Source organism: Podarcis vaucheri (genome assembly GCF_965113315.1).
Source record: "Podarcis vaucheri genome assembly, chromosome: 3".
NCBI classification, from domain to species: Eukaryota; Metazoa; Chordata; class Lepidosauria; order Squamata; family Lacertidae; genus Podarcis; species Podarcis vaucheri.
Window position 1 is genome coordinate 2,921,567 of NC_138761.1, and position 27,955 is coordinate 2,949,521.

Here is a 27,955-nt window from a genome sequence, read left to right on the forward strand (position 1 = left end):
GGGAAGGGCTCAGGGGAAAGCTGTGAGTGGAAGGAGTGGGTGAGGTGGGGAGGGAGGGGGTTGGTCTGAGATGGGTGAAGGGAGACCAGCTGGGGTGGAGCCCAAATGAATTAACATATCAGAGTTGGCACCACCAGTGACTAGAAAAAGAGAGAGGAGGGCAGCCGAGAGAGCAAATGTCATCATTTCAAAACTGCAGGGGGCAGGAACACATCAACGTCATCATAGCAACACAGCCTTGGTCTTTGGCTGGTCCTTGGCACATGACCCACAGAGATTGCAGCATCCATCCTGCAAACAACGGTTGGCATCCCACAAGTTTTCAACAACCTTCCAGGCACCTATAAGTAGAGGGACCTCTCCTTCCCCTGGCAATTGCTCTACCACTTGGCTTCTGGTACCTCCAGGATTCTCACCAACCTCCAGCCATGAAGATCTTCTGCCTCTTCTCTGTCATCTTCCACATCCTGCTGCTGGTGGCTCCAGGTATGGCCTTCTTCTCAGATTTTTCTACTCCGAACTTCACATCTCTCAGCTTTCCTCATTGTAAACCTGCCTCCGAATGTTTACTTGCAGGGAATCCATAAGGGATGAGCGTTGGGTTCTCTTGCCCCTCTGTCCTCCTTGAGAGCTTCCCCAATGGGACATCTGGTTGGCCCCTGCAAGAAGAGGGACTAGATGGGGCCCCTTTGGCCTGATCCAGCAGCCAGTCTCTCCTTATGATCTTCTTGCCATGCTAATCCTAAAACATGGAATCTAATCTAAATAAGTGGCTGCTTTAAAATCTTTCATCTTTGCAGTGGGGCAGAGAGTGAGCCAGTTTCCTGGGCAAGGCGGCTTCTCTCTACAGTGGCTCCCAGGGAAGCCAGTGGCTCTGACGCAGCCTTCTCTTCCGCCTTGGCTTAAACCAGGCATGTCCAACAGATCGATCAAGATCTACCTGTCCATCGCAGGGGTGCCGCTGGTTGTTCGACAGACTAAAGAAATCGCCTCCCATCCAAAAACTTTTTTTATAAAAAGCTCAACAACTTTGGTCACTGCCCCCCATAAATAAGCCCAACAACTCTTGGCAAGGACAATGGGTAGATCACTGCTATTTTTTTTATACTGGGAGTGGATCTCAGTCGCTTGGGAGTTGCCTGGCTTAGACCATCTTCTGGAGGTGCAGGTGGGAGGGGAATGATCTCACTCTCCAGCCCAGACCCTTTCCCTGCATTCCTCCTGCACCAGCTGTCCCCAACCTGGTGCCCCCCCCCCCAGATATCCCAGGCAGTGGGGCCTTCAGGGAAGGTGTGGAAAGTGCAGAAGGCCAGGCCTTGGTGGGTGGATGGGGCAAAGCAGGCTTGAAAGGGCTTTTTCCCCTTCCAGATTTCCCCGAAGCCCAAAATCTCGAACCGCAATGTGTCCGTAGGGGAGGGCGATGCAAGTATTTCAGCTGCGGCATCAAGGAAAGAGAAATTGGATGGTGTTCGAGAGACAAACTTTGTTGCCGTTGAGGTGAGTTATATGGAAATGTTCATGGTGCCCAGGGCTGAAGAAAATGGGTTCCAGAACAGTTGAGGGAGCTGGGTATGTTTAGCCTGGAAAAGGGGAGGAGGAGACTTTTTTTCTCCTGTTTTGGAGGGGAAGACACAAAGCAAGATTCAGACTCAAGAAGGACTTTCTGAGGGAGGGTAAGAGTTATTCAACATAGGAATGGTCTACCTCAGAAGGTGGTGGACTCTCCTTCCTTGGGAGCTTTTAAGGAGAGGTTGGATGGCCATTCATCAAGGATTCTTTAGTTGTGATTCGAACCTTGCCTGGGGTTGGAGTAGATGACCCTTTGGGGTCCCTTCCAATGCTACAGTTCTGCGGTTCTGGGCTATGCACTTTGGGAGGCCTGGTTGGGGCTTTGCAATCTCATCTACCTTTCCTCTGTTTATTGTCCTAACCAAGAGCTGCCCCAACCTACAAGGAGCATCTGAGTGAGTTGTACCCTCTTCATTCCTCCTTTTAAAACAGGCAGGGCTGGGAGAGATCCCTGCTGGGAACCCTGCTGAGATCACTGAGCTTGATGGACCAGCTGATGGAAGACAGCTTCCGATGTCAGACGTGGGCCTGTGTCCCAGGACGCCACCCCCTTCCTTTGGGGCAGGGACCAAAACCGACATTTCTACTCCACTCTGTGCAATAAACCTCCATGTTTGCCATTCATAAATATGACAGTGTTTCTCTTTAATACCTTTGACCATCAGGAACCTGACAGTGTTTCATTTATGGCCAGAGCTGGATCTAGGGAACGGCTGTAGCTGATCCTTTCAAATATGGGGAACGAGCTGTTGTGCTCCCCCCAGCATGAAACCTGGAATCTCCAGTATCAAGTCATGTCTGGGAAGCTTTGACCTTCCAGATGCAACTCCCACCAGTAGCCAATGGTCAGGGGTTGGATCCAGAGTTGTTATCTATGCAACATCTGGAGCAGATCATTAAGCAAACAGTCTGTGAGCACCTAGAAAGGAATGCTGTGATCACCAATAGTCAGCATGGATTTCTGAAAAATAAGTCATGTCAGACTAACCTGATCTCGTTTTTTGACAGAATTACAAGCCTGGTAGATGAAGGGAACGCAGTGGATGTAGCCTACCTTGATTTCAGCAAGGCATTTGACAAGGTGCCCCATGATATTCTTGTAAAGAAGCTGGTAAAATGTGGTCTTGACTATGCTACCACTCAGTGGATTTGTAACTGGCTGACTGACCGAACCCAAAGGGTGCTCATCAATGGTTCCTCTTCATCCTGGAGAAGACTGACTAGTGGGGTGCCACAGGGTTCTGTCTTGGGCCCGGTCTTATTCAACATCTTTATCAACGACTTGGATGATGGACTCAAGGGCATCCTGATCAAATTTGCAGATGACACCAAACTGGGAGGGGTGGCTAACACCCCAGAGGACAGGATCACACTTCAAAACGACCTTGACAAATTAGAGAACTGGGCCCAAACAAACAAGATGAATTTTAACAGGGAGAAATGTAAAGTATTGCACTTCGGCAAAAAAAATGAGAGGCACATATACAAGATGGGGGACACCTGGCTTGAGAGCAGTACATGTGAAAAGGATCTAGGAGTCTTGGTTGACCACAAACTTGACATGAGCCAACAGTGTGACGCGGCAGCTAAAAAAGCCAATGCAATTCTGGGCTGCATCAATAGGAGTATAGCATCTAGATCAAGGGAAGTAATAGTGCCACTGTATTCTGCTCTGGTCAGACCACACCTGGAGTACTGTGTCCAGTTCTGGGCACCACAATTCAAGAAGGACACTGACAAACTGGAACGTGTCCAGAGGAGGGCAACCAAAATGGTCCAAGGCCTGGAAACGATGCCTTATGAGGAATGGCTAAGGGAGCTGGGCATGTTTAGCCTGGAGAAGAGGAGGTTAAGGGGTGATATGATAGCCATGTTCAAATATATAAAAGGATGTCACATAGAGGAGGGAGAAAGGTTGTTTTCTGCTGCTCCAGAGAAGTGGACACGGAGCAATGGATCCAAACTACAAGAAAGAAGATTCCACCTAAACATTCGGAAGAACTTCCTGACAGTAAGAGCTGTTTGACAGTGGAATTTGCTGCCAAGGAGTGTGATGGAGTCTCCTACTTTGGAGGTCTTTAAGCAGAGGCTTGACAACCATATGTCAGGAGTGCTCTGATGGTGTTTCCTGCTTGGCAGGGGGTTGGACTCGATGGCCCTTGGGGTCTCTTCCAACTCTAGGATTCTATGATTCTAAGTGGTCTGACCCTTCTTCTTCCTTTACACCTTAAGACATACACCAAGGCAGATTTTAACCCTAGGCCAGATTTTCACACACACCCCACATGCCCACAGCCTCATTTGCTTAATATGCAGTCCAAAGAAGTGTTCTGCGAAACTCAAAAGCTTGCTCATTTTTTGGTGATCTGTAGTCAGTTCAGTAAAGGTATTGGCTTACAGTGGATATTGTATTTTAGTCCATGGTGGTATGATTCTGCTTCTGGTTCTGATTTGTGTAAAAAGGGTAACAAGACCCCTGACCATTAGGTCCAGCCGTGACCGACTCTCGGGTTGCGGTGCTCATCTTGCTTTATTGGCCAAGGGAGCCGGCGTACAGCTTCCGGGTCATGTGGCCAGCATGACTAAGCCGCTTCTGGCGAATCAGAGCAGCGCACGGAAACGCCGTTTACCTTCCCAGCGGAGTGGTACCTATTTATCTACTTGCACTTTGAGGTGCTTTTGAACTGCTAGGTTGGCAGGAGCAGGGACCAAGCAACGGGAGCTCACCCCGTCGTGGGGATTCGAACCGCCGACCTTATGATCGGCAAGTCCTAGACTTTGTGGTTTAACTCACAGCACCACATACTACCCTTCCTTTGTAGATTTCAGGGCTGTTCACAACATACAAGATAATACAAGATAAAAAACACAAAATGCATAATAAAAAACAAAAACAAGCCCCTATCTCCCCCAAACCACCCTGGGGACATCATCCACTCACAGAAAATGCCCATTCATCTGTTGCCACCCTCTGGGCATCTTGGGGAGGAGGAACACAAAGAACGGCCTCAGATGATGATTTCAGGGTCTCGGTAGGTTCACATGGGGTGAGGGGCTCCTTGAGGAATTGAGGTGTGATGGAATGGAAGCAAGGAAGGAGGGGGAGGAGAGCATAAGATGAATCAAATATGGAGAGTTATGTATCACCCAGATGATGGGGTGAAGAACTCACCTGAGGGGCCTCACCTGTCCAGGGATGACCACAAGGTTTTGGGCAGCTTCCAAACCACCTTTCCTTAAGAAGATATGATAGCCTCCATCAAATATCTCAAGGGCTGTCACACAGAAGATGAAGCAAGCTGGTTTTCTGCTACTCCGGAAAGTAGGGCCCAAACCAATGTCTTCAAGTCACAAGAAAGGAGATTCCGACTAAGCATTCAGAAAAAACTTTCTGACAGTAGGAGCTATTTGACAGATGAACAGTCTATCTCAGGAGGTTGTGGTCTCTCCTTCCTTGGAGGCTTTTAAGCAGAGGTTGGATGGCCGTCTGTTGTGGATGCTTCAGCTGAGATTCCTGCATTGCAGGGGACCCGACTAGATGACCCTGTGTGTCCCTTCCAACTGTACAAATCCATAATTCTACAAGACAGGGATGGGGATCCTGGGGGTTCTGCAGGCAATGTTGAAGATACCTCTGGCTACACATCACAACGCCTTTGTTCTCCCTCCATTGTCATGGCAGGAGACTGTGGGAAGGAGAAGCACTCTTGGGCTGTGGTCCTGTCTGTGGGCATCTGGTTGGCCACTATCAGAAAAGCCAAGGAAGTTGGGAGGAGCTCAGACCTTCCCCAGCCCTGTTTCAGGATATTGGACACATGGAGGAATCTCATGTCTCCATGGAATCCTAACCACATGTCCTGTCTTGGCCTCTCTGGTTTTTGTATTTATGTGTTTTGCACATCATATATTAGAGTCCAACAGAAAACAAGACCCAGCACACATTTTCACAACATGGACCTACACAATGTTTTCCAATGCTTGCATTTATTAAAAAGAAGAAGCTAAAGCATTTTTGCAGGCAAATCAAATCCTAGCTCCAATCCCGAGCCCACTTACTAAGGAGTCAGGCCACACTGGCCCCAGTGGGCTTACTCATGAGCAGACAGGCAGACAGGATGGCTCCCTCTTGACTCCTTCCCAGCATCGCCTTCAGCAGCATCAAGCAAAGCAGTTTCTTCCCCATCAGAGATGGGGGTGCAGTCGAGGCAGCTGCACATCAGAGGAGAGCAGGGTGGTCTTCCGTTCACCAGAGGTCTTGCACCGGAGATCTGCAGAGTTACCCACCCCCTGTGAGAAGAGGAAACACTGTTAATATGGGTGCTGGTGGTGGTTTTGAAAACCTAGAATAGTGACTCCAACTGGGAGGCAGAAGAGCTGCTGTTGTCAGAGTTCAAACTGCACACAGAAGGTCTGTTTTGCAGAGGGTTGGACTAGATGACCCCTTCAGTCTCTCCCAACACTACATTTCTATTCTATGATAGTAGGTGTCAGGGGTTCAGGAGCAGAGGCGAGGGCAAGGGAGGAAACAGAGAGCGAGGGGGAGGAGGCAGAAGAAAGGATGAGTGACGACGACGACCCGAGATCTCCGAGTCTGTCCAGTGAATCAGAAGATTCACAAAGAGGAGCACCAGTGGCAAGGGCAAGGGGGGAGACTAGGGGGACACCCCAGGAAGAAAGAGCCAGAGGGGACTCAGAGGGGAGCAGTTGGAGATCGGGACCTACGTCACCGCCAGAGAGTAGGGAAGAGGAAGAGCGCCTGGGAACTAGCGCTGGCAGCTCACAACAGGAGGGAGGGCACGAGTCAGGAGTGGCCACACCTTCATCGGGGAGCGAAGTGACGGTTAGACGGAAAGTGGAAGGTTGGGCGCGCGCGCCAAGTTCAAATGCACAGGAAGGTGGCGCAGTAGGCAGCCCGGAAAGAGAGCCAGGTCCTAAAGCCCGGCGCAAGGAGACAGGGGAGTCAGGGGGGTCAGCGTCAGAAGAATCCCGGAAGGGAGAGACCCAGGGGGGCAGAGGGACCCAGAGGAGAACTGTCAGGCGGAAAAGGTGGAGCAGGGCTAGGATATTAAGTTGGTGCGCAAGGGGCGGAGACTCAGAAGGAGCTTCGCCGACCTAAGCATAAGGCGTAGGGTTGCACGCAGCAGCTCAAGAATGGAGACTGTAACTCAATAAAGACTTTTAATCAACAACCGCTGGCTAGCGTGATCCTCTGTGAGCTAGGATCTGGAAGTAACCCTGACAGTAAGCTCCTTCTCTTCAAATTGTGGACATCCACGACCTCGCGGAGAGGAGGGAAAGCGGGTGCCTACAAGAAAGCTCACGAACGGTAGACAATATGACGGCCGAACAGCAAATAACGGAACTCAGAGACGCGGTTTCACGACTGACTGCCGAGGCGGTGGCGTCCAGGAAGAGAGAGGAGGACGCAGCGGCCGCCTACAGGGATCTCCAGGTCAGGTTGGACGTGCTTACGAAGCAGGGGCAACAGACACCCAAATCAGAGGGGATTGGGTTGGGGAGACGCACAGGCAGTCTGGTCTCGCACTTCGATGGGAATTTGCAACAGTACCCCAATTTTAGAGCAGACGTAATGTGTGCACTACAACTACTGTACAAAGACTTTAGAGATGAACAAGAGAAAGTGGGGTTCATCATGTCCCATTTGCATGGAGACGCTAAAGCATGGCTGCGCAATTTGTGGAGGGATAAGGATCCTGCGCTCCAAAATGCGGACGCCTTTATTAAAGCGATGGATGGCTGTTTTTTATCAAGCATTGACGTGGATCTTGCCCGAAGGGAGGTGCACGGACTAAGACAAGGGAGGGCCAGCGTACGGCAATATCATGCCCGCTTTTTCGCTTTGGTCAGTGCCCTGGAATGGGACAGAGATTCGGCTCCCGTCGGAGACCTTTTTTGGGAGGGCTTGAACAGCTCGGTGAAAGATGAGATTGCGAGGGGGGAGAGACCCCGGACCACGCAGGAGATCGTTCAGAGGGCGCTGGCGGTGGGAGTGCGGCTGGAAGAACGTCCGTGGAGCAGGGACGAAGGGCGCAGAGGGCGCGAACCAGCCAGGGGCTCCTCCTTCCTTCCCAGAGAAGCAGCGCGTGCACAATCCACGCCCCCAACAGGGGGAGGGGTGGAACCGATGGAGGTTGGGAGTGCAAGGGCTCAGTCAGCAGCCAGAGCCCTAGCACCGGCAGCAGTGAAAGCGAAGCCTCCTAGAGGGAACAGGAAGTGTTACATCTGCGAGGATCCAGGCCATTTGGCGAAAGAGTGTCCCCGGAGGCTCCACAAGCACACTGCAGCCTCAGCAATGGTGACTGCAGCAACGCAGCAAGGAGAACCACAGCAGGGAAACGACGATGTCTGGCTGGAAGAGGAGGCACTGGGGCCCAGCCAGACGTGTCAGTGAAGCAGTCCCCAGAGATTTTACCGCCCATGGACCCCCTCCCGCCCAAGCCAGTAGTGAGGCTCACCGCATCGCTCCAGCTACCCAATGGAATCACCATGGACGTGCCAATCACCGTCGACTCGGGAAGCAATGCAGACTTCATAGGGCAGGACTTTGTCGACCGGCACGCTATACAGTTGCTGCCTGCCGCGCTGCCACTGCAGGTTGTCACGGTGGATGGCAGGGAGCTGTTAGGGGGGCAAGTGGTGAAGCAGACGCCACCTATGGTGCTGCGGCTTGGAAATCACAAGGAGATTATCAGCTTCAACGTCACTCAACTCTCAGACACGCCTATCGTATTGGGCATGAGTTGGCTGGACAAGCACAGCCCGGCGCTGGCTTGGTACCAGAGGCAGCTGACCTTCGGTTCTTCCTTTTGTGCTGACCACTGCATCATGCCCCAGCAAGAAGGGGAGCAAGAGGAGTCACAGCTGCTGCTCGGCACGCTGCAAGCGATTCCCCACAAGTACGCAGAATTTTTGGAGGTTTTCTGCGAGAAGGAGGCAGACAAGCTACCCCCCCACAGACCATATGACTGCAAGATTGACCTGCTGCCGGGGGCGGCGCTGCCCAAAGGGAAGCTGTATTCCATGTCTGAAGACGAACTGCAGGAACTCAAGGAGTTCATTGATCATAATTTGAAACGCGGTTTCATCCGAGAGTCCCAGGCAGCGGGGGGCAGTCCTGTATTCTTTGTGAAGAAGCGAGACACGCCCCAGAAAAGGCTCGTGGTGGACTACCGCATTTTGAACAGTGTCACCAAGCCGTCGGACTTCCCCATGCCCCGAATCGACGACCTCCTCGCGAAAGTACGCAAGGGCAGCGTGTTCACCAAGTTGGACCTGCGAGGGGCGTACAACCTGATTCGCATGCGGGAAGGAGATGAGTGGAAGACAGCCATGTTCACACCCCTGGGCACCTACGAATATAGAGTTATGCCTTTTGGATTGCAAAATGGCTCCCACGTTTTTCAAGCTTTCATGCATCACGTGTTGGCGGGGCTCCTCTACAAGACGTGCGTCTGTTTCTTGGATGACATCCTGATCTTTTCGGAATCGCAGCAGGAGCATGACAGACACGTCAGGGAAGTGCTGAGCAGGCTCCAGCAACATAGGCTTTACGCCAAGCTGGAGAAGTGCCAATTCGACGTGACGGAGGTGGATTTCCTGGGATACAGGTTGTCTGACAAGGGGCTCGCCATGGACAGCGCCAAGGTTCGAGCGGTGTTGGATTGGAAAAGCCCACGCAACCGGAAGGAGGTCCAACGATTTGTCGGCTTCGCGAACTTCTATCGCAAGTTCATCAAAGGCTTCGCTATGCAGACTGCAGCCATTACAGACACGCTCAGTTCCAAGAAAAAGAAGTTCATCTGGACAGCGCAGGCGGAGCAGTCCTTTCAGGCACTCAAGCGTCTTTTCACCTCGGAGGAACAGCTGCTTCATGTCGATCCTAGCAGGCCGATGAGAGTTGAAACAGACGCCTCGGACAGGGCCGTCGGAGCAGTCCTGCTGCAGAAGGACCCGCAGGGGGTTTGGAGGCCCGGAGCGTTTTACTCCAGGAAGCTCAGCAAGTCCGAACAGAATTACACCATCTGGGACAGGGAGTTGCTGGCTATTCATGCAGCGTTCAAAGCATGGAGGCACTTCCTGATTGGAGCCAAGCACACGGTGCAGGTCTGCACAGACCACAAGAATCTGGAGCACTGGCGCACGGCACAGTTCCTGAACCAGAGGCAGATACGTTGGGCTGAGTTCTTTGCGAATTTCGACTTCCGAATAGAGTATGTCCCGGGGGACACCAACATCATGGCGGACGCGCTATCCCGTAAGCCACAGTATCTGGAGGACGCCACGCCAGCGGCCGCCATGCACATCTTCGCGCCAACAGTGTGGGCGTGCGCTGCGGCGACAGTGGACCTGGAGGCGGTGCGACAAGCGTTGCAGAATGACTCTTTCGCGCAAGCAAAGATGGCTGAGATGCGAAGGGGCACGGCAGCGACCAACGGGTTCCAGCTGAGAGATGGATTGCTCATCCGCAAAGGGGCCATCTACGTGCCGGGAGACGAACTTCGCGCCAAGGTACTGCATCAGCTGCACGACGCGCCCACTGCCGGGCACTTTGGCAAGGAGAAGACGGTGGAATTAGTCGCCAGGGATTTCTGGTGGCCCGGAATGAGAGGGGAGGTCGCGGACTACGTGGCGAGGTGCGACACCTGCCAGAGGGCCAAACCAGTGCACAGACCGCCGGCCGGACTGTTGGAACCGCTGCAAACTCCGGTCGAGCCATGGGAGAGAGTCGCCCTGGACTTCGTCACGGATCTGCCCAGCTCGAGGGGCAAGACGGCCGTGCTGGTGGTGGTGGACTTGTTCTCCAAGATGGCGCATTTCATCCCGTGTGCGAAGGTGGCCACGGCGGAACAAACCGCCAAACTGTTCATAGACCACGTGTTCAAGGTTCACGGTCTGCCACGGTCTATTCTGTCCGACCGCGGGCGGCAGTTCATCTCGAACTTCTGGCAGAAGCTGATGGGCTTCCTAAACGTCAAGATCAACCTGGCGTCGGCGAGACACCCGCAGACCAACGGGCAAGCGGAGCGGGTCAATGCCATCATGCAGCAGTACCTGAGATGCTATGCGAATCAACAGCCTGCGACGTGGGTGGATTACCTGCCGCTCGCCGAGTTCGCCTACAACAACACGAAGCACGTGTCCACGGGGGTCATGCCGTTCTTCGCCAACAACGGGAGGCACCCCAGAACCTTCCCGGGACTGGAAAGACTGGTGGAGGGGGAGCCGCAGACAGCAGATGCGTTCGCGTCGGAGTTGCAAGAGGTTCACGATCAGCTGCGGCGGCACCTGGAGCTGGCCAAACACGCATACAAGGTGCAGGCAGACAAACACAGAAGGGTTGGCGAAGAGATCCAGGTGGGAGACTGGGTCTGGTTAGCAGCCCACGCAGTGCCGGCCAGGTCGTTGGCCAAGAAGAAACTAGGGCATAAGCAACTGGGGCCCTACCAAGTCGAAGAGCAGGTCAACCCGGTGGCTTTCAGGCTGGCGCTTCCGGAGGGTTCCAGAATGCATCCGGTGTTCCACAGATCGGTGCTCACTCCCTACAAGGCACCGCACAGGTTTCAGGAACCCGGCACGGCGCCGAGTCCGCTCCGAGAGGGAACCAGGCAACGGGGAGTGGCACAGGAGGTGCGCCTCAACGAAGTCACGGAGATTTTGGACTCCAGATGGGGGGAAGAGGGGGTAGAATACCTTCTCGCTAAGGAGGGCACCCCGGCCAATGCCAACAGCTGGGTGCCGGGCTACGCTCTAGATGAACCTCTGCTCAAGGAAGAGTTTCATGCCCTCTTTCCCCATAGGCCAATGCCGGCGGACTTTTTCGACGACTGGCTTTTCACGCCCACGCTTTCAGCCAGCACGTTCCGGGGGTTCGACTCGGATGAGGAACCGACACGAGACGCCCGTTCCCCGGAGGGGTCACCCTCGGGATCTGCCTCAGAACCCTCGTATTGGTGGGATGATCGACCAGAGGAGCAGTGGCGCAGGAAGTGGCTGGAGGGTCCAGGACGAGCTACGCCTACAGAAGGAAGCGAGGGAGAGACCGACATGGACTTTTTCGGGGACAACCAGGGTCTCGAGCACGGCGGCACGGAGATGGAAGCAGAGGTGACCGTCGTTGACGAGAGCAGGGAGGAAGAACCGGGAGTCTGCGGATGGAGGCCGGCCACGGGAAGCGAACTGTACCCGACATTCGTCCCTTTGACACTGCAGCACCCAGTTCCCGCACCGGAGGGAGGGGAGGGGGGAAGGGGGGGCTTTGAGGGGGGGATGGATGTCAGGGGTTCAGGAGCAGAGGCGAGGGCAAGGGAGGAAACAGAGAGCGAGGGGGAGGAGGCAGAAGAAAGGATGAGTGACGACGACGACCCGAGATCTCCGAGTCTGTCCAGTGAATCAGAAGATTCACAAAGAGGAGCACCAGTGGCAAGGGCAAGGGGGGAGACTAGGGGGACACCCCAGGAAGAAAGAGCCAGAGGGGACTCAGAGGGGAGCAGTTGGAGATCGGGACCTACGTCACCGCCAGAGAGTAGGGAAGAGGAAGAGCGCCTGGGAACTAGCGCTGGCAGCTCACAACAGGAGGGAGGGCACGAGTCAGGAGTGGCCACACCTTCATCGGGGAGCGAAGTGACGGTTAGACGGAAAGTGGAAGGTTGGGCGCGCGCGCCAAGTTCAAATGCACAGGAAGGTGGCGCAGTAGGCAGCCCGGAAAGAGAGCCAGGTCCTAAAGCCCGGCGCAAGGAGACAGGGGAGTCAGGGGGGTCAGCGTCAGAAGAATCCCGGAAGGGAGAGACCCAGGGGGGCAGAGGGACCCAGAGGAGAACTGTCAGGCGGAAAAGGTGGAGCAGGGCTAGGATATTAAGTTGGTGCGCAAGGGGCGGAGACTCAGAAGGAGCTTCGCCGACCTAAGCATAAGGCGTAGGGTTGCACGCAGCAGCTCAAGAATGGAGACTGTAACTCAATAAAGACTTTTAATCAACAACCGCTGGCTAGCGTGATCCTCTGTGAGCTAGGATCTGGAAGTAACCCTGACAGTAGGAAAGACCTCTGTATGCACTTGGGGCAGTGGCGTAGCGTGGGGGGTGCCAGGGGTGCCGGCCGCACCGGGCGCAACATCTGGGGGGGCGCGAGTCCAGAGGGAAGGGACAAGTTCCTTCCTCCGCCGGGCTCCCCGCCGCCAGCCTTGCGCCCCTAGCGCGCGCGCGCCCCCCGCCGCCGCCGCGGCTGCGCTCCACTCACTGCTCGCAGGAGGAGCAGCCGCTGCAGCAGCACCGACGCTGCCACCGACGCCTGGCCGGGCACGGGCAGCCTCCGCACCCCGACGCCGACGCCATCCCCTCGGCCCAGCCACAGGCGGCAGCTGCTTCTGCCGACTGGGAGGGAGGAGAGCTCCAAGGGGCCTCGCTGCGCCTAAACCCTCCGAGAGGAAGCCGGCGGGCGGGCGAGGGTCTCCCGGCAGAAGGGGGCGCCGCTGGCTCCGGCTCTCAGCGCTGGCTCTCCGGCTCTCTCTTGACTCATGGCTTCCCGGGGCTGAGAGAAGCAGGCTCAGCCTGGAATAATATTGAGTTGGATAATGGCTGGTGGGAAAGGGGTTAGTCAGGGACCCTCTCCTCTACGCTCTGCTGCCCCCCCCCCGCCCTTCAGACTGCTCAGGCCAGGTAGAAACCTCCTTCTACTAAGTAAGACGTAGGAAATGCCACTAAAACAATTTTGCTTTATCCCAAAGCTGTGGAAACTTTAAAGATATTGTACACTTTATCCAAAAACGGTGTTTTTCTTGACTGAAAGTTACTCTGGCTGCTACTTCGTTCTGCAGCTCTAGCAGCACTTCTTGCAAAGAAACAGCAACGTCTTTTTCTTGTTTATTTCTCTAGGTCACTTCTGTTTTCTTCACTTCTCACTTCTCTCTCTGCCCCCCCCCCAGTCTCGTGCCGTACCCGCCCCGTTTACACGATTTTCATCTGTGGCCCCCTTGGAATATCCTGGGGGGAGGGCCCAGGGAGCCATATGGCCCCCAGTTGAGAAACACTGCGCTAAAAGATGGCCAGAATGCAGAAGCCTAATACAAAAAAGTCATAAAAATCCAAATCTGTCAGGAGCACCCATCCCTCTGCCCTTCAGCCTCACTGGAGGCACCTGGCGCACAGAGGGAATAGACACCCCCCTGCGCAAAGCCCGGGTCTGGGGTCTCTCATCGGTAGCCGGCGGGCATCATGGGGAGCACGGAAAGACCCGGTGCAGGATGTGAACGGCCATGTTTATGCTGTGAAGCGCCCTGAGATATATGGATGAAGGGCGGTATACAAATTTAATTCACCGCCTACATCATCTTCGAGGGTGGGGGCTGGGAAAAGAGAGGGGGGGTTCTCCCTTTCTAGACCTCTTTAAAATATGCTCACGATGGCTCCTGGCCACAAAGGCTAAGCGTGGCACTCAGTGGCGTAGCGTGGGGGTGCAGGGGGGGCGGCCGCACCTGGCGCAACAACTGGGGGGCGTGCTCCATGGGTTAGGGGGCGCAAAATCCACGGGTTAGGAGGCGCAAATTACTTGCCTTGCCCCGGGTGCTGACAACCCACGCTATGCCACTGACTTGGGGGAATTTGAGCGGGGCTTGGCTGCCATACATACTTTTTTTCTAATGAGGTTCTTTATCCTTCTTCTTCTTTATGCGAACAGCAACCCCAGGAGAGGACACCTTTGAGGAGATCATTGTGTTGGTGTGCATTGAACTCTTTCCCTTCCAACTCTGCAATTCTGTGATTCAATAACCACCTTCACAGGGGCATTTCACGCAGGTTGCCTTTGCTATTTGAGGAGGGTCAGCGACTGAGCCCCCACCCTCTCATGCCATGAAGAGCTGTTCTTTCAGCCAAGGGAGGCTAAGGGGAGTTGAGGCTGAGAGGGTTGGAGACTTTTCATGGGAACAGCAAGGGGAGAGGAAAGGGTTGTCACAACCCCCAATGTGCACACTAATATTGTTCCCCCTCACAGTGGATGTAAAGATTAAGTGGAGGGGGGGCAGAGAGATGAGTCACATGCATTTGGGTTTTTTTTGTTTTTTATTAATATTTTATTAAATTTATCAGTGAGAAAATTCAGAAAAAATACAAAAGCAGAAAAATACAAAGTCAAAATACAAAAGTACAAACATTAAGCACAAAAAAGAAGAAAAAAGAAGAAAAAAGTAAAAACACATAAAAAAAACACATAAAGAAAAAAGACAACTCCCTCTTTTTTAATTTCTCATCTTTAGTTAACTTATTTTCACGCCTCCCTTTTTTGTATCCCTTTTTTAAAATTAGTTCAGCAAATTCATATCCAATTAGTTTATCTATTGTCAGTCCCATCTTACATTTTACCTTGTTGCTAGAACCCCTTCAGTTCATTTCAACATCATCAACATTCAAAAATTTTACAGTGTTTCTGTAAATAAATTTCCTCAAATCTTCTTCCACCAGCTCTTCTCCCTGGTCTCGGATTCTGCCAGTCATTTCCACCATTTCCATTTCCATGCATTTGGGGTCATGATACACCACTGACAAATTTTCGAGGAAAACTAAGATTTGATTTAACTCACCTTAACGGCAACACGCCCAGAGACCACACCGAAAGCGTGGCCTTTGGGGCGGCCCGCACCTAAGAATTTGCAGTATCCCATTCTGCTGTCGACATCTCTGAAAGCAAATAAGTTGGCCTCTGGTGAAATCTGGAGTAGGAAAAAGAAGACTGTGAAAGCTCTGTCTCTCAGGACTGAGCTTCTACACCTTCCACAACTTCTTCCACCATAGCCCTGCTGCCTTGGACAGAGGGAAGGCTGCGCCAGAGTCACTGGTTTCCCTAGGCGGCCACTGGCAAACTGGGAGAGAGAAGCCCCCTTGCCCAGGAAACTGGCCCGTTCTTTTACCCACCACAAACCTGAGTGTGCTGAAGCGCATTATTACAAATTTGAAAGGAAGAGCTTCCATGGATCACATAACTGAGGTAATAAGAAGAGAGTGGCTGGTGGATCCCACCTCTTTGGGAGTCAGATCAAGTGGTGCTCAGAGGCAGGTTTAAAGTGAATAAAGTTCTGGAGCTCAGAGAAGAAGCATCTGAGAAGAAGGCCATACCTGGAGCCAGCAGCATCAAGAGGAGAACGGCCACAGAGAGGAGGCAGAAGATCTTCATGGCTGGAGGTTGTTGGGAATCCTGGAGGTACCAGAAGCCAAGTGGAAGAGAAATTGCCTGGGGAAGGAAAGGTCCATCTACTTATAGGTGGCTAGAGGCCTGTTGAAACCTTGTGGGATGCCAACCGTTGTTTGCAGGATGGATGTGGCAAGCCCTGAGGGGCATGTGCCAAGCACCAGGCAAAGATTACAAATTAAAAACACATAGAGCTTGGAAGGTATCCCAAGAGTCATTTAGTGCAAACCCTCCATTGCAGGAATCTCTGACTGGTGCCCATCCAACCTCTGCTTCAAATGTTCCTGCAAGGGAGAGAGCCCACCATCTTCTGAAGGGTCTGTTCCACTGTGGAATAACTCAGATATTCCTAATGTTTTGAATCCATTGGTTGGGATCCTCCCCTCTGGAGCAGGAGAAAGTCAAGCTTGCTCCATTCTCTATGTGGCAGCCTTTGAGATATTGGAAGACGGCTCTCATTTTTCCTCTCAATCTCCCCAGTTCCCTCAATCATGTGGTATTTGAAACACAAGAGCAGTCAAGTACAACATTCCCAGAGTGAACATGTTTACACATGGGGAGGAATGCTTGTCCAGCCAGCAGGTAAACTTCCTGTTTCCTTCTGGGCTAGGACAGAATTCCTCTGCATGTGACTAGAGGTGGGTGTGGCCTCACCTGTGCAGGTAACGACAAAAGCACAGGGCAGCCATCTTTCTCTCTTTGACTACATGCATCAAAGAAGCAAGATCTGCTTAGCCAAAGATGCCCTCTTGGCATCTTCCAGCCAAGAGAGGACAAAGGAACTGTCTCCTTATGAGATAGTTTCCAGGTGTATGTTACTTTTCTAAGCTAAGTCTGCCTTCTGGGATCCGATTGTGAACAGAATGTGAGTGAGTAAACTCTTTTTATACTTTTATAGAATACTGTGCCGTGTCTTATCTTTTATGAGGGAATAAGGGGGAAATACCAGAACAGTTATTATAGAGGCTTTAGCGATCCTGAGCAAACGCAGCCGCTGTGAGTTTAAAAAGGGGAATGTTACTCTGCTAAATTGTGAACTTATTAACACAAGTTGGAAAGGCTATAATCAAACAATATATCTTCTCCTGCATCCCTGAACATCCCCCCAAATCATGCTACTATTACTATTCTTATGTGTTCTTGCCCCCCTGTCTCTTCATCACATTTCCAAAGACATTGTTTCCAACTGCCCCCAAAATTCTGGGACTTTCACAGAAACCCTTAAGCCACCTTGGCTTCTCACTTTCTCATGATGAGTCCCAAATTCCCACCTTTGTGGAGAGGTGCGCTAACTTTAAATGGCTTCACATTTGGGAAAGCAGCAGGAAGAGAACGAGGGGTGAGATGGGTGTTGTGTGTCAACAGCATCTGGTGAAGGGCACCACATTGGCTACAGATTCCCCCCATTGAATTTGTCTTCTAACTGCCACTGCTGCCCTTTTCTGGTCAATGCTGGTGGCAACCCCAAAATATCACTTAAAGGCAACTCGTATCTTCATCTTTTTCCGGACACTGTTTGAGCACTGTCCTGCTCTCTATTTGGGTGTTTGTGTTGTGCTGCTTTTATGGTATTTGTGATGCTTCATTTTAATATTTCTGGTTGATACTGGTTTAAACTTCTGTGCGTTATTGTGAATATATGGGGGGAATAACAAAAAGTGGGCACCCAAATGTGAGGGCAAGGCTTTTATATTTAAATTTGGTGAAGGGGGAGAAGTATCAGTGCCAGTCGTGAGCTGCTGGTGTGGGCAGTGCCTGTGACATATAGCAGGCAGTTGCTGGTCTTTTGCAATCTCCACAGAGATGGGCCCCAGGAGATGTCTTCAGCCTCCTTTCCCAAGAGCCTGAAGTTCAAACCCAGCAGGGAAGGTGGAGAAACTTTGGCCACACAGCTAAGTCCCATTTCCCCACCTGGTCTTGCTTCAAGTTAACGGACAAGCATTGCTCCATCGGATGCCCACAATCAGCAAAGTTGGCTGAAGCAACTGCCAGATTCAGCACAGTGAACTTGGGAATTAGCACAGATCAGAAGGTGATGTTGGGGGACAGTGCATGGGATTGGGGAGCAGCAAGGTCAAAGAGATCCCTTTCCATGCAAACAGATTCAGGGATGGAGCTGGAGAAAATGGGCAAATAACACATGTGAGGATTCCTTGAAAATGTTGTTACACTTCACCCAAATTTCTGAGCATGGAGAAAACTCAGGGGGTTCGGTCTTTGCCCCGAGTTTGGTTTCCTTGAAGGTGAGCTGAGACTTTGGTGTATTTAGGTGATTTTTTTTTAATGAACATATATAGAGAACTTGAGCATAAAATGGATGGGATCACAGCATTAACATCCCCCAAATCATCCTTCTCAGTTTATCACAGCTTTGGGTCCTCTGCACAGCAAACAGGAATCTGTGTCTCCAGCTTCCGGGCTGCTTCCAACTCAGCTCTCAAACTCCACATGGGCTCAGGACCAAAATATCTCAAGGACGGCCTCTCCCCATATGAACTGACCTGGACCCTGAAATCATCATAAGAAGCCCTTCTTCATGTGCCTCCTTCGCAAAAGGTTTGGAGGGTGGAAATGTTGATATTTGTCCATTGTCTCAAATATCCCCTCAACCCAGCACACCTTTTTCACAGCATGAACCAACACAAAGGTTTCCAATGCTTGCATTTATTAAAAAGAAAAAGCTAAAGCATTTTTGCAGGCAAACCAAATCCAAGCTCCCATCCCGAGGCCACTTACTCAGCAGTTAGATCCCAATGGAAACAATGGGGCTTACTCATGAGTAGACAGGCAGACAGGATGGCATCAAGCCAGAGATGGGGGTGTGGTCGAGGCAGCTGCACATCAGAGGAGAGCAGGGTGGTCTTCCTTTCACCACCGGTCTTGCACCCTTAGATCTGTAGAGTTACTCACCAGTGAGAGGAGAAAACACTGTTAAAACAGGTGTTGGTGGTGGTTCTGAAAACCCAGACCAGTGACTCCAACTGGGAGGCAGAAGAGCTCCTGTTCTCAGAGTTCAAATTGCACACAGAGGGTCTGTTTTGCAGAGGGTTGGACTAGATGACCCCTTAGGTCCCTCCCAGCACTATATTTCTATTCTATGAATGTAAGAGAGACTTCTGGGCATTTAAAGTATGCTCTTGGGGGAATCTGAGTGGGGCTTGGCTGCCAGACACACTTTTTTTCTAATGAGGTTCTTTATCCTTCCTCTTCTTTATGTGAACAGCAACCCCAGGAGAGGACACTTTTGAGGAGATCATTGTGTTGGTGTGCATTGAACTCTTTCCCTTCCAACTCTACAATTCTGTGATTCAAAAACCACCTTCACAGGGACATTTTACACAGGTTGCCTTTGCTATTTGAGGAGGGTCAGTGACTGAGCCCCCACCCTCTCATACCACAAAGAGCTGTTCTTTCAGCCAAGGGAGGCTAAGGGGAGTTGTGGCTGAGAGGGTCAGAGAGCTTTCATGGGGATGGCAAGGGGAGAGGACAGGGATGTCACAACCCCCAGTGTGCACACTAATATTGTTCCCCCTCACAGTGGCTGTAAAGATTAAGAGAGGGAGGTGGGGGGGGAGAGCGATGAGTCTCATGAATGTGGGATCATGAGACACCACTGAGTTATTTTCCAGACAAACTAAGATTTGATTTAACTCACCTCTACGGCAACACCATAGGCGATAGCACGGAAATAATGGCCTTAGGGGCGGGCAGCTGCCTAGCAGTTTCCCATTCTGCTGTCGACATCTCTGAATGCAAGGAGGTTGTCCTCTGGTGAAATCTGGAGGAGGAAAAAGAAGACTTTGAAGGCTCTGTCTCTCAGGGCTGACCTTCCGCACCTCCCACAACTTCTTCCACAGTGGCCCCGCTGGCTTGGACACCCAGAGGGTACCAGGTTGGGGAAAGCTGGTGCAGGAAGAATGCAGGGCTGGAGCAGAGAGTCAGTCCCTTCTGCTGCCTCCCTGCACCTCCAGGACAGAGTCTGAGCCAAGGTGGTAGGGAAGGCTGCGTCAGAGTCACTGGCTGCACTGGGCAGCCACTGGCAAACTGGGAGAGAGAAGCCCCCTTGCCCAGGAAACTGGCCCATTCTTTTGTCCACCGCAAAGCTGAGTTTACTGAAGTGCATTATTGCAGATTTGAAAGTAAGAGCTTCCGTGGATCACATGAATGAGGTAATAAGAAGAGAGTGGCTGGTGGATCTGGCCAAAGGGGACCCATTGAGTCTAGCCTCCTCTTCTCCCAGGGTCCACCTGAAGCCCATTTGGGATATTCTCCAGGAGGACAGAGGGGCAAGATCCCACCTCTTTGGGAGTCACAGGAAGTGGTGTTCAGAGGCAGGTTTAAATTGAATACAGCAGAGAGCTGTGAAGCTGCTCAGAGAAGAAGCATCTGAGAAGAAGGCCATACCTGGAGCCAGCAGCATCAAGAAGAGGACGGCCACAGAGAGGAGGCAGAAGATCTTCATGGCTGGAGGTTGGTGGGAATCCTGGAGGTACCAGAAGCCAAGTGGAAGAGCAATTGCCTGGGGAAGGAAAGGTCCCTCTACTTATAGGTGGCTGGAGGACTGATGAAATCTTGTGGGATGCCAACCGTCGTTTGCAGGATGGATGTGGCAAGCCCTGAGGGGCATGTGCCAAGGACCACGCAAAGACCACAAATTAATAAACACATAGAGCTTGGAAGGTATCCCAAGAGTCATTTAGTGCAAACCCTCCATTGCAGGAATCTCTGAATTGTGCCCATCCAACCTCTGCTTCAAATGTTCCTGCAAGGGAGAGAGCCCACCATCTTCTGAACAGGTCTGTTCCACTGTGGAATAACTCAGTTATTCCTAATGTGTTTGTTTTTTTAAGAAAAAAAAGTAATATTTATTGAAGTTTTACAAACATTAAAGAGTTTCAAAATTTAAACTTAAAAGGCAAAAACAAAGAATAACCCTAATATAATAATTAAAAAAAAGAATTACAAAAATATAAAAACAAAACACATGAAAATTACAAAATAGAAAACAGTTAACACAAAATGCGTAGAAAAGAGAGAGAAAAAATCAATAATTTCATATCTTATTCTTCATTTACTAGTTTCCTGACCTCCTCACACCTCCCCTTTTGTATTCCAGTTCAGATATTTAATTCAGCAAGTCCTTACCCTCTACCTTCAGCATCCTTTCCCAAGAGCCTGAAGTTCAAACCCAGCCGGCAAGGTGGGGAAACTGTGGTCACAGGGCTAAGTCCCGTTTCCCCAGCTGGTCTTGCTTCAAGTTAACGGACAAGCGTTGCTCCATCGGATGCCCACAGGCAGCAAAGTTGGCTGAAGCAACTGCTAGATTCAGCACAGTGAACTTGGGAATTAGCACAGATCAGAAGGTGATATCGGGGGACAGTGCATGGGATTGGGGAGCAGCAAGGTCAAAGACATCCCTTTCCATGCAAACAGATTCAGGGATGGAGCTGGAGAAAATGGGCAAATAACACATGTGAGGATTCCTTGAAAATATTGTTACACTTCACCCAAATTTCTGAGCATGGAGAAAACCCAGCGGGGCTTCAGTGTTTGCCCAAAGTTCTGTTTCCTTGAAGGTGAGCTGAGACTTTGGTGTATTTAGGAGATTTTTTTTTTAATGAACATATATAGAGAACTTGAGCATAAAATGGATGGGATCACAGCATTAACACCCCCCAAATCATCGTTCTCAGTTCCTCACAGCTTTGGATGCCCTGCACAGCAAACAGGAATCTGTGTCTCCAGCTTCCAGGCTGCTTCCAACTCAGCTCTCAAACTCCACATGGGCTCAGGACCAAAATATCTCAAGGACGGCCTCTCCCCATATGAACTGACCTGGATCCTGAGATCATCATCAGAAGCCCTTCTTCATGTGCCTCCTTTGCAAGAGGTTTGGAGGGTGGCAATGCGAGAAGAGGACTTTTCTGTGGTGGCTCCCTGTTGATATTTGTCCATTGGCTCAAATATCCCCTCAACCCAGCACACATTTTCACAACATGAACCAACACAAAGGTTTCCATTGCTTGTATTTATTAAAAAGAAAAAGCTAAAGCATTTTTGCAGGCAAACCAAATCCAAGCTCCAATCCCGAGGCCACTTACTAAAGAGACAGGCCTCCCTGTTCACAGTGGGGCTTACTCATGAGTAGACAGGCAGACAGGATGGCTCCCACTTGACTCCTTCCCAGCATCGCCTTGAGCAGCATCAAGCAAAGCGGTTTCTTCCCCAGCAGAGACGGGGGTGCAGTCGAGGCAGCTGCACATCAGAGGAGAGCAGGGTGGTCTTCCTTTCACCAGAGGTCTTGCACCGGAGATCTGCAGAGTTACCCGCCCCCTGTGAGAAGAGGAAACACTGTTAAAACGGGTGTTGGTGGTGGTTCAGAAAACCCTAACCAGTGACTCCAACTGGGAGGCAGAAGAGCTGCTGTTGCCAGAGTTCAAAATGCACACAGATGGTCTGTTTTGCAGAGGGTTGGACTAGATGACCCCTTGGTGCCTCCCAATGCTACATTTCTATTTTATGATTGTAGGAGAGACCTCTGAGTATTTCATGTATGCACTAGGGGGGGTCTGAGTGGGGCTTGGCTGCCATACACACTTTTTTTTCTAATGTGGTTCTTTTCCTTCTTCTTTATGCGAACAGCAACCCCAGGAGAGGACACATTTGAGAAGATCATTGTTTGTGCGCTGGTGTGCATTTAACCCTTTCCCTTCCAGCCATAGGAATTTCTCTTCCAACTCTACAATTCTATGATTCAGTAACCACCTTCACAGAGACATTTCACACAGGTTGCCTTTGCTATTTGAGGAGGGTCAGTGACTGAGCCCCCACCCTCTCACACCAGGAAGAACTGTTTTTTGAGTGAAGGGAGGCTAAGAGGAGTTGTGGCTGAGGGGCCAGAGACCTTTCATGGGGACAGCAAGGGGAGAGGACAGGGTTTTCAACCCCCTGTGCACACATTAATATTGTTTCCCTTAAACTGGCTGGAAAGGTTAAGAAAGGGAGGTGAGATAAGAATCCAATGTCTTTGTTCAGACCAGGTCTCTCCATGGTTTTAAGTTTGGTAATGAGTTGTAATTCAGCAGCTTCTCTAACCATGGAGAGACCTGGTCTGAACAAAGACATTGGATTCTTATCTCATTATACATGACTAAGCCATCTTTCACCTTCTCACCCCTTGCCTTTTCCTGTAAGACCTATTGCAGTCGTTAAGAGTCGTCAACAGGCTCATCTCAGCTATCTGCCAATCTCCCATTCCCACCACCCTTCTGAGTAATACCCCTCCCCACCTTCTCACTATATAGAAGGATCTGGCTACTTCTGTTTCAGTGTATCTGAAGAACTGTGCATGCACACGAAAGCTCATACCAAGAACTAACTTGGTTGGTCTTTAAGGTGCTACTGGAAGGGATTTTTTTTATTTTGAATATGGCAGACCAACACGGCTACCTATCTGTAGAGCGATGATAGTCATGCATTTGGGGTCATGAGACTAATTTTTGGGCACAGCTAAGATTGGATTTAACTCACCTTAACGGCAACACATTAGGACAGATGAACACATAAAAAGTGGCTTCGGGCACCATCTTATGCATTTCCCACCGATACGTTCACATATTGGAACAGCAACTTTGGCTCTGGTGAAATCTGGACGAGGAAAAAGAAGGCTTTGAAGGCTCTGTCTCTCAGGGCTGACCTTCCACACCTTCCACAACTTCTTCCACAGTGGCCCTGCTGGCTTGGACACCCAGAGGGTACCAGGTTGAGGAAAGCTGGTGCAGGAAGAATGCAGGGCTGGAGCAGAGAGTCAGTCCCTTCTGCTGCCTCCCTTCACCTTCAGGACAGAGTCTGAGTCAAGGTGGTAGGGAAGGCTGCGTCAGAGTCACTGCCTTCCCTGAGTGACCACTGGCAAACTGGGAGAGAGAAGCCCCCTTGCCCAGGAAACTGGCCCGTTCTTTTGTCCACTGCAAAGCTGAGTTTACTGAATGGCATTATTACAGATTTGAAAGCAAGAGCTTCCGTGGATCACATAAATGAGCTAATAAGAAGAGACTGGCTGGTGCATCTGGCCAAAGGGGGCCCATTGAGTCCAGCATCCTCTTCTCCCAGGGTCCAAACAGAAGCCCCATTTGGGAAACTCTCCAGGAGGACATAGGGGCAAGATCCCACCTCTTTGGGAGTCACAGCAAGTGGTGTTCAGAGTCAGGTTTAAAAGGAATAAAGCTGAGCGCTGTGGAGCTGCTCAGAGAAGAAGCATCTGAGAAGAAGGCCATACCTGGAGCCAGCAGCATCAAGAGGAGGACGGCAACAGAGAGGAGGCAGAAGATCTTCATGGCCGGAGGTTGGTGGGAATCCTGGAGGTACCAGAAGCCAAGTGGACTGGGGAAGGAGGGATGATACAAATTATAGGTGCCTTGAGGACTGTTGAAATCTACTGGGTTGCCAACCGTCATTTGCAAGATGTATGTGGCAAGCCCTGAGGTTCATGCACTCTGAGGTTCATGAGGTTCTGAGCTTCAGCATTGGAAGATACCCCAAGTGTCATCTAGTCAAACCCCTGCAATGCAGGAATCTCTGACCAGTGCCCATCCAACTTCAGCTTCAAAAAATGGGCACCCAAAGGTGATGGCAAGGCTTTTAAATTTAATTTTGGAGAAGGGGAGAACTATCAGTGCCAGTTGTGAGCTGTTCGTCTGGGCAGTGCCTGTATCATAGGGAAACAGTTGCTGGTCTTTTGCAATCTCCACAGAGATGGGCCCCATGAGATGTCTTCAGCATCCTTTCCCAAGAGCCTGAAGTTCTGGCCTAGGGTTAAAATCTGCCTTGGTGTATGTCTTAAGGTGTAAAGGAAGAAGAAGGGTCAGACCACTTAGAATCATAGAATCCTAGAGTTGGAAGAGACCCCAAGGGCCATCGAGTCCAACCCCCTGCCAAGCAGGAAACACCATCAGAGCACTCCTGACATATGGTTGTCAAGCCTCTGCTTAAAGACCTCCAAAGTAGGAGACTCCATCACACTCCTTGGCAGCAAATTCCACTGTCAAACAGCTCTTACTGTCAGGAAGTTCTTCCGAATGTTTAGGTGGAATCTTCTTTCTTGTAGTTTGGATCCATTGCTCCGTGTCCGCTTCTCTGGAGCAGCAGAAAACAACCTTTCTCCCTCCTCTATGTGACATCCTTTTATATATTTGAACATGGCTATCATATCACCCCTTAACCTCCTCTTCTCCAGGCTAAACATGCCCAGCTCCCTTTGCCGTTCCTCATAAGGCATCGTTTCCAGGCCTTTGACCATTTTGGTTGCCCTCCTCTGGACACGTTCCAGTTTGTCAGTGTCCTTCTTGAACTGTGGTGCCCAGAACTGGACACAGTACTCCAGGTGTGGTCTGACCAGAGCAGAATACAGTGGCACTATTACTTCCCTTGATCTAGATGCTATACTCCTATTGATGCAGCCCAGAATTGCATTGGCTTTTTTAGCTGCCGCGTCACACTGTTGGCTCATGTCAAGTTTGTGGTCAACCAAGACTCCTAGATCCTTTTCACATGTACTGCTCTCAAGCCAGGTGTCCCCCATCTTGTATTTGTGCCTCTCATTTTTTTTTTGCCCAAGTGCAATACTTTACATTTCTCCCTGTTAAAATTCATCTTGTTTGATGATTGTTTGATGATTGGACGGCCATCTGTCAGGGATTATTTAACTTGGACTAGTTGACCCTCAGGGTCCCTTCCAACTCTATAATTGTTGGATTCTATGATGATAATTGCAGGTTTGCTCCATTTTGACCTGAGAGGGGATAGGTCTAGCATTGCTTCCCTCCACTCCCACCAAATGCCCCCCTGAACCTCCTTCAGAACTGGGCCAATTCCCAATTCTACTGTGTTGTTGTACAGAAGCACCTGTCAGTTACTCCCAAATCAAATAAAAGTCACAGTATGGAGAAGAACTGGTAGAGCCCCCACCCCAACCCAGCACCCCTTTTCATACAAGGCACAACCACACAGAGGTTTCCAATGCTTGCATTTATTGAAAGGAAAATCTAAAGCAAATAAGCAGGTGAATCCAATCCTAAACCCATTTACAAAGATGTCAGCTTCATTGAGCACAGCAGGACTTGCTCTGGAGTAAATGGGCAGAAAGGATTGGGCTGTGACGGATCCTTCCCAGAAGCGCCTTCAGCAGCAGCAGTGAGCAAAGAGGTTTCTGCAGAGGTGCAGTCAAGGCAGCTGCATCTCCAGAGAAGAAGCGGGGTGGTCTTCCTTTCATCAGAGGTGAAGCGTGATGGATCTGCTGTTCAGTTAAATGAAAAAGAGAGAAAACACTGTGAATATGTTTGGGAGGGTGTTCAAAAGAGGCCAGGGACCCCCCTGAAGACCAAAGAGCCTAATGCTATCAGAGTTGGGATTTCGTGGGGGGAGGTGCTATTTAGAGTTGGTTAGAGGGTGACCTTCTGCTGAATGTGCAGAGGTTGGGAGAGTTCTCTATCCCGAACCCAAATGCCTCCTTACACGATCTGGGGCTGATAATCCAAAACACCTGGTTAACAATGCCTGCCCTCCATGCTTCCGAATAGCATATTTCACACTGGGCACAGTTCTTCGGGTTCTGTTTTCCAAGTTCCTAGAGTCAAGTAGCTCCAAATGTCATCAGGGAATTCTCAAGACCATCAAACAGTAAATTTAGCCACAAAGAGAATCTAGCAAGTGCCCCGCCACCTTGTGGCTGTTAAGGGTCAAAGACAGGGGGAGGAAGCAGAGCTGTAACTCTCAGGCCTTTGGGGCCGTGTCTCTTTGAGATGCCACAGACTTATTTCCAGGCACAGGAATGGTTTTGCATACAACTCACCTTAGCTGCGCTTGCAGCAACGCCTGTCTCCCGAACACTTCCCAATCTCTTTCTCGCCTTTGTTGCAGGTTTTTCTGCAGCTGCCCCCATTGTTCTGGCAATCCTGGGTGGGACGTTGAGCTCCGGTGAAATCTGCAAGGGAAAGCGAAGAGAAAAGCAAACTAAGAGAGGGAGATGCAACTACCAAGGAGAGGATCTACCTGGGAAGGCTGCTCCATCTCCCAGGACTAGCCTTCTACACCTTCCATCCTTTGTTCCTCAACAATCCTGCTAGCCAGGACATCTGGAGGGCACCAGGTTGGGGGAGGCTGGTGCAGGATGAGTGCAGGGAAGGGGGCTGGGATGGAGAGTGAGCCCCTCCCCCTCCCACCTGCGCCTTCAGCAGGAGGACTGACCCAAGGCAATCACTGGCATCATTGGGGCCACTGGCAACCTTGGAGAGAGAAGCCCCTTTGCCCAGGAAACTGGCCCGCTCTCTTCCCCATCACAAAGCTGAATGCGCTGAAATGTGTCATTACAAATTCTATAGTAGCAGCTTCTTTGGATCAGATACCATATTTTAGGATTGGGATGACAATCAGATCCCAAGAGCTTGGCTGCTGGATCAGGCCAAAGGGGATTCATCAAGTCCATCAACCTGGTCTCACAGTGGCCAATCAGACACCCCATTTGGGAAGTTCTAAAGGGGGACAGAGGGGCAAGAGAATTCCCCACCCTTCCCTTTGCGATTCCCTGAAGGTGGTATTCAGAGGCAGGTTTTAAAGGAATAAAGTGGAGAGCTGTGGAGCTCAGAGAAGAAGCATCTGGGAAGAAGGCCATACCTGGAGCCACCAGCATCAGAACGAGGAAGGCGAGAGAGAGGAGGCAGAAGATCTTCATGGCTGGAGGTTGGTGGGAATCCTGGAGATGCCTGAAGCCAAGTGGAAGAGCAGTTGTCTGGGGAAGGAGAGGTCCCTCTACTTATAGGTGGATGGAGGACTGATGAAACCTTGTGGGAAGCCAAATGTCTTTTACACCATAGATGTCACAATCCCTGTGGGGCAGAAGAAGTTGAGAATTGCTGTCTGGATTTGAGTAATGCTCTTGTGCAAAACCACATATGGAAGAATGACCACAAACCAGGCTAGTGTCACTGACTGACAAAGAGAAGCAGAGAGAGTTGTTGCTGATGCTCAGCCATGGGAGAATTAATTTCCCAGCTATGCTTTGAGTTTACCATGAAGTTAATAGAGGAAAAGCACATTCTTGGAGGAGAGGGCTATCAGGGCTCCTGGCCCCCAGGGCTCTGTTTTCCCTCCACTGCTTCAGTCTCTGAACTCCAGTTGCTCACAATCACAAGCGAGG

At 50.9% G+C, this 27,955-nt stretch overlaps 3 long non-coding RNA genes across 5 annotated transcripts in view; 1 reads left to right on the plus strand and 2 right to left on the minus strand.

Moving 5' to 3' along the window:
* LOC309529691 overlaps positions 1 to 24,148 on the minus strand; it is a 128,141-nt gene extending 103,993 nt beyond the window's left edge. The window contains exon 1 of one of the 3 annotated variants that reach the window (XR_014218316.1): positions 24,041 to 24,148. This is a non-coding gene — a long non-coding RNA (uncharacterized lncRNA). Of the gene's footprint in view, positions 1 to 15,692; positions 15,787 to 20,169; positions 20,407 to 24,040 lie in introns of those variants that run through there. The other 2 variants (XR_014218317.1, XR_014218318.1) reach the window with 2 other exon arrangements.
* The window catches only part of LOC309529718, a 39,075-nt gene that overhangs the window by 3,635 nt on the left and 7,485 nt on the right, over positions 1 to 27,955 (plus strand). The window lies entirely within an intron of this gene.
* On the minus strand, positions 25,774 to 27,644 carry LOC309528715. The gene is made up of 3 exons (XR_014217883.1): positions 27,433 to 27,644; positions 26,612 to 26,743; positions 25,774 to 26,056 (listed from the first exon to the last, which is right to left on the minus strand). It is a non-coding gene; the product is annotated as an uncharacterized lncRNA (long non-coding RNA).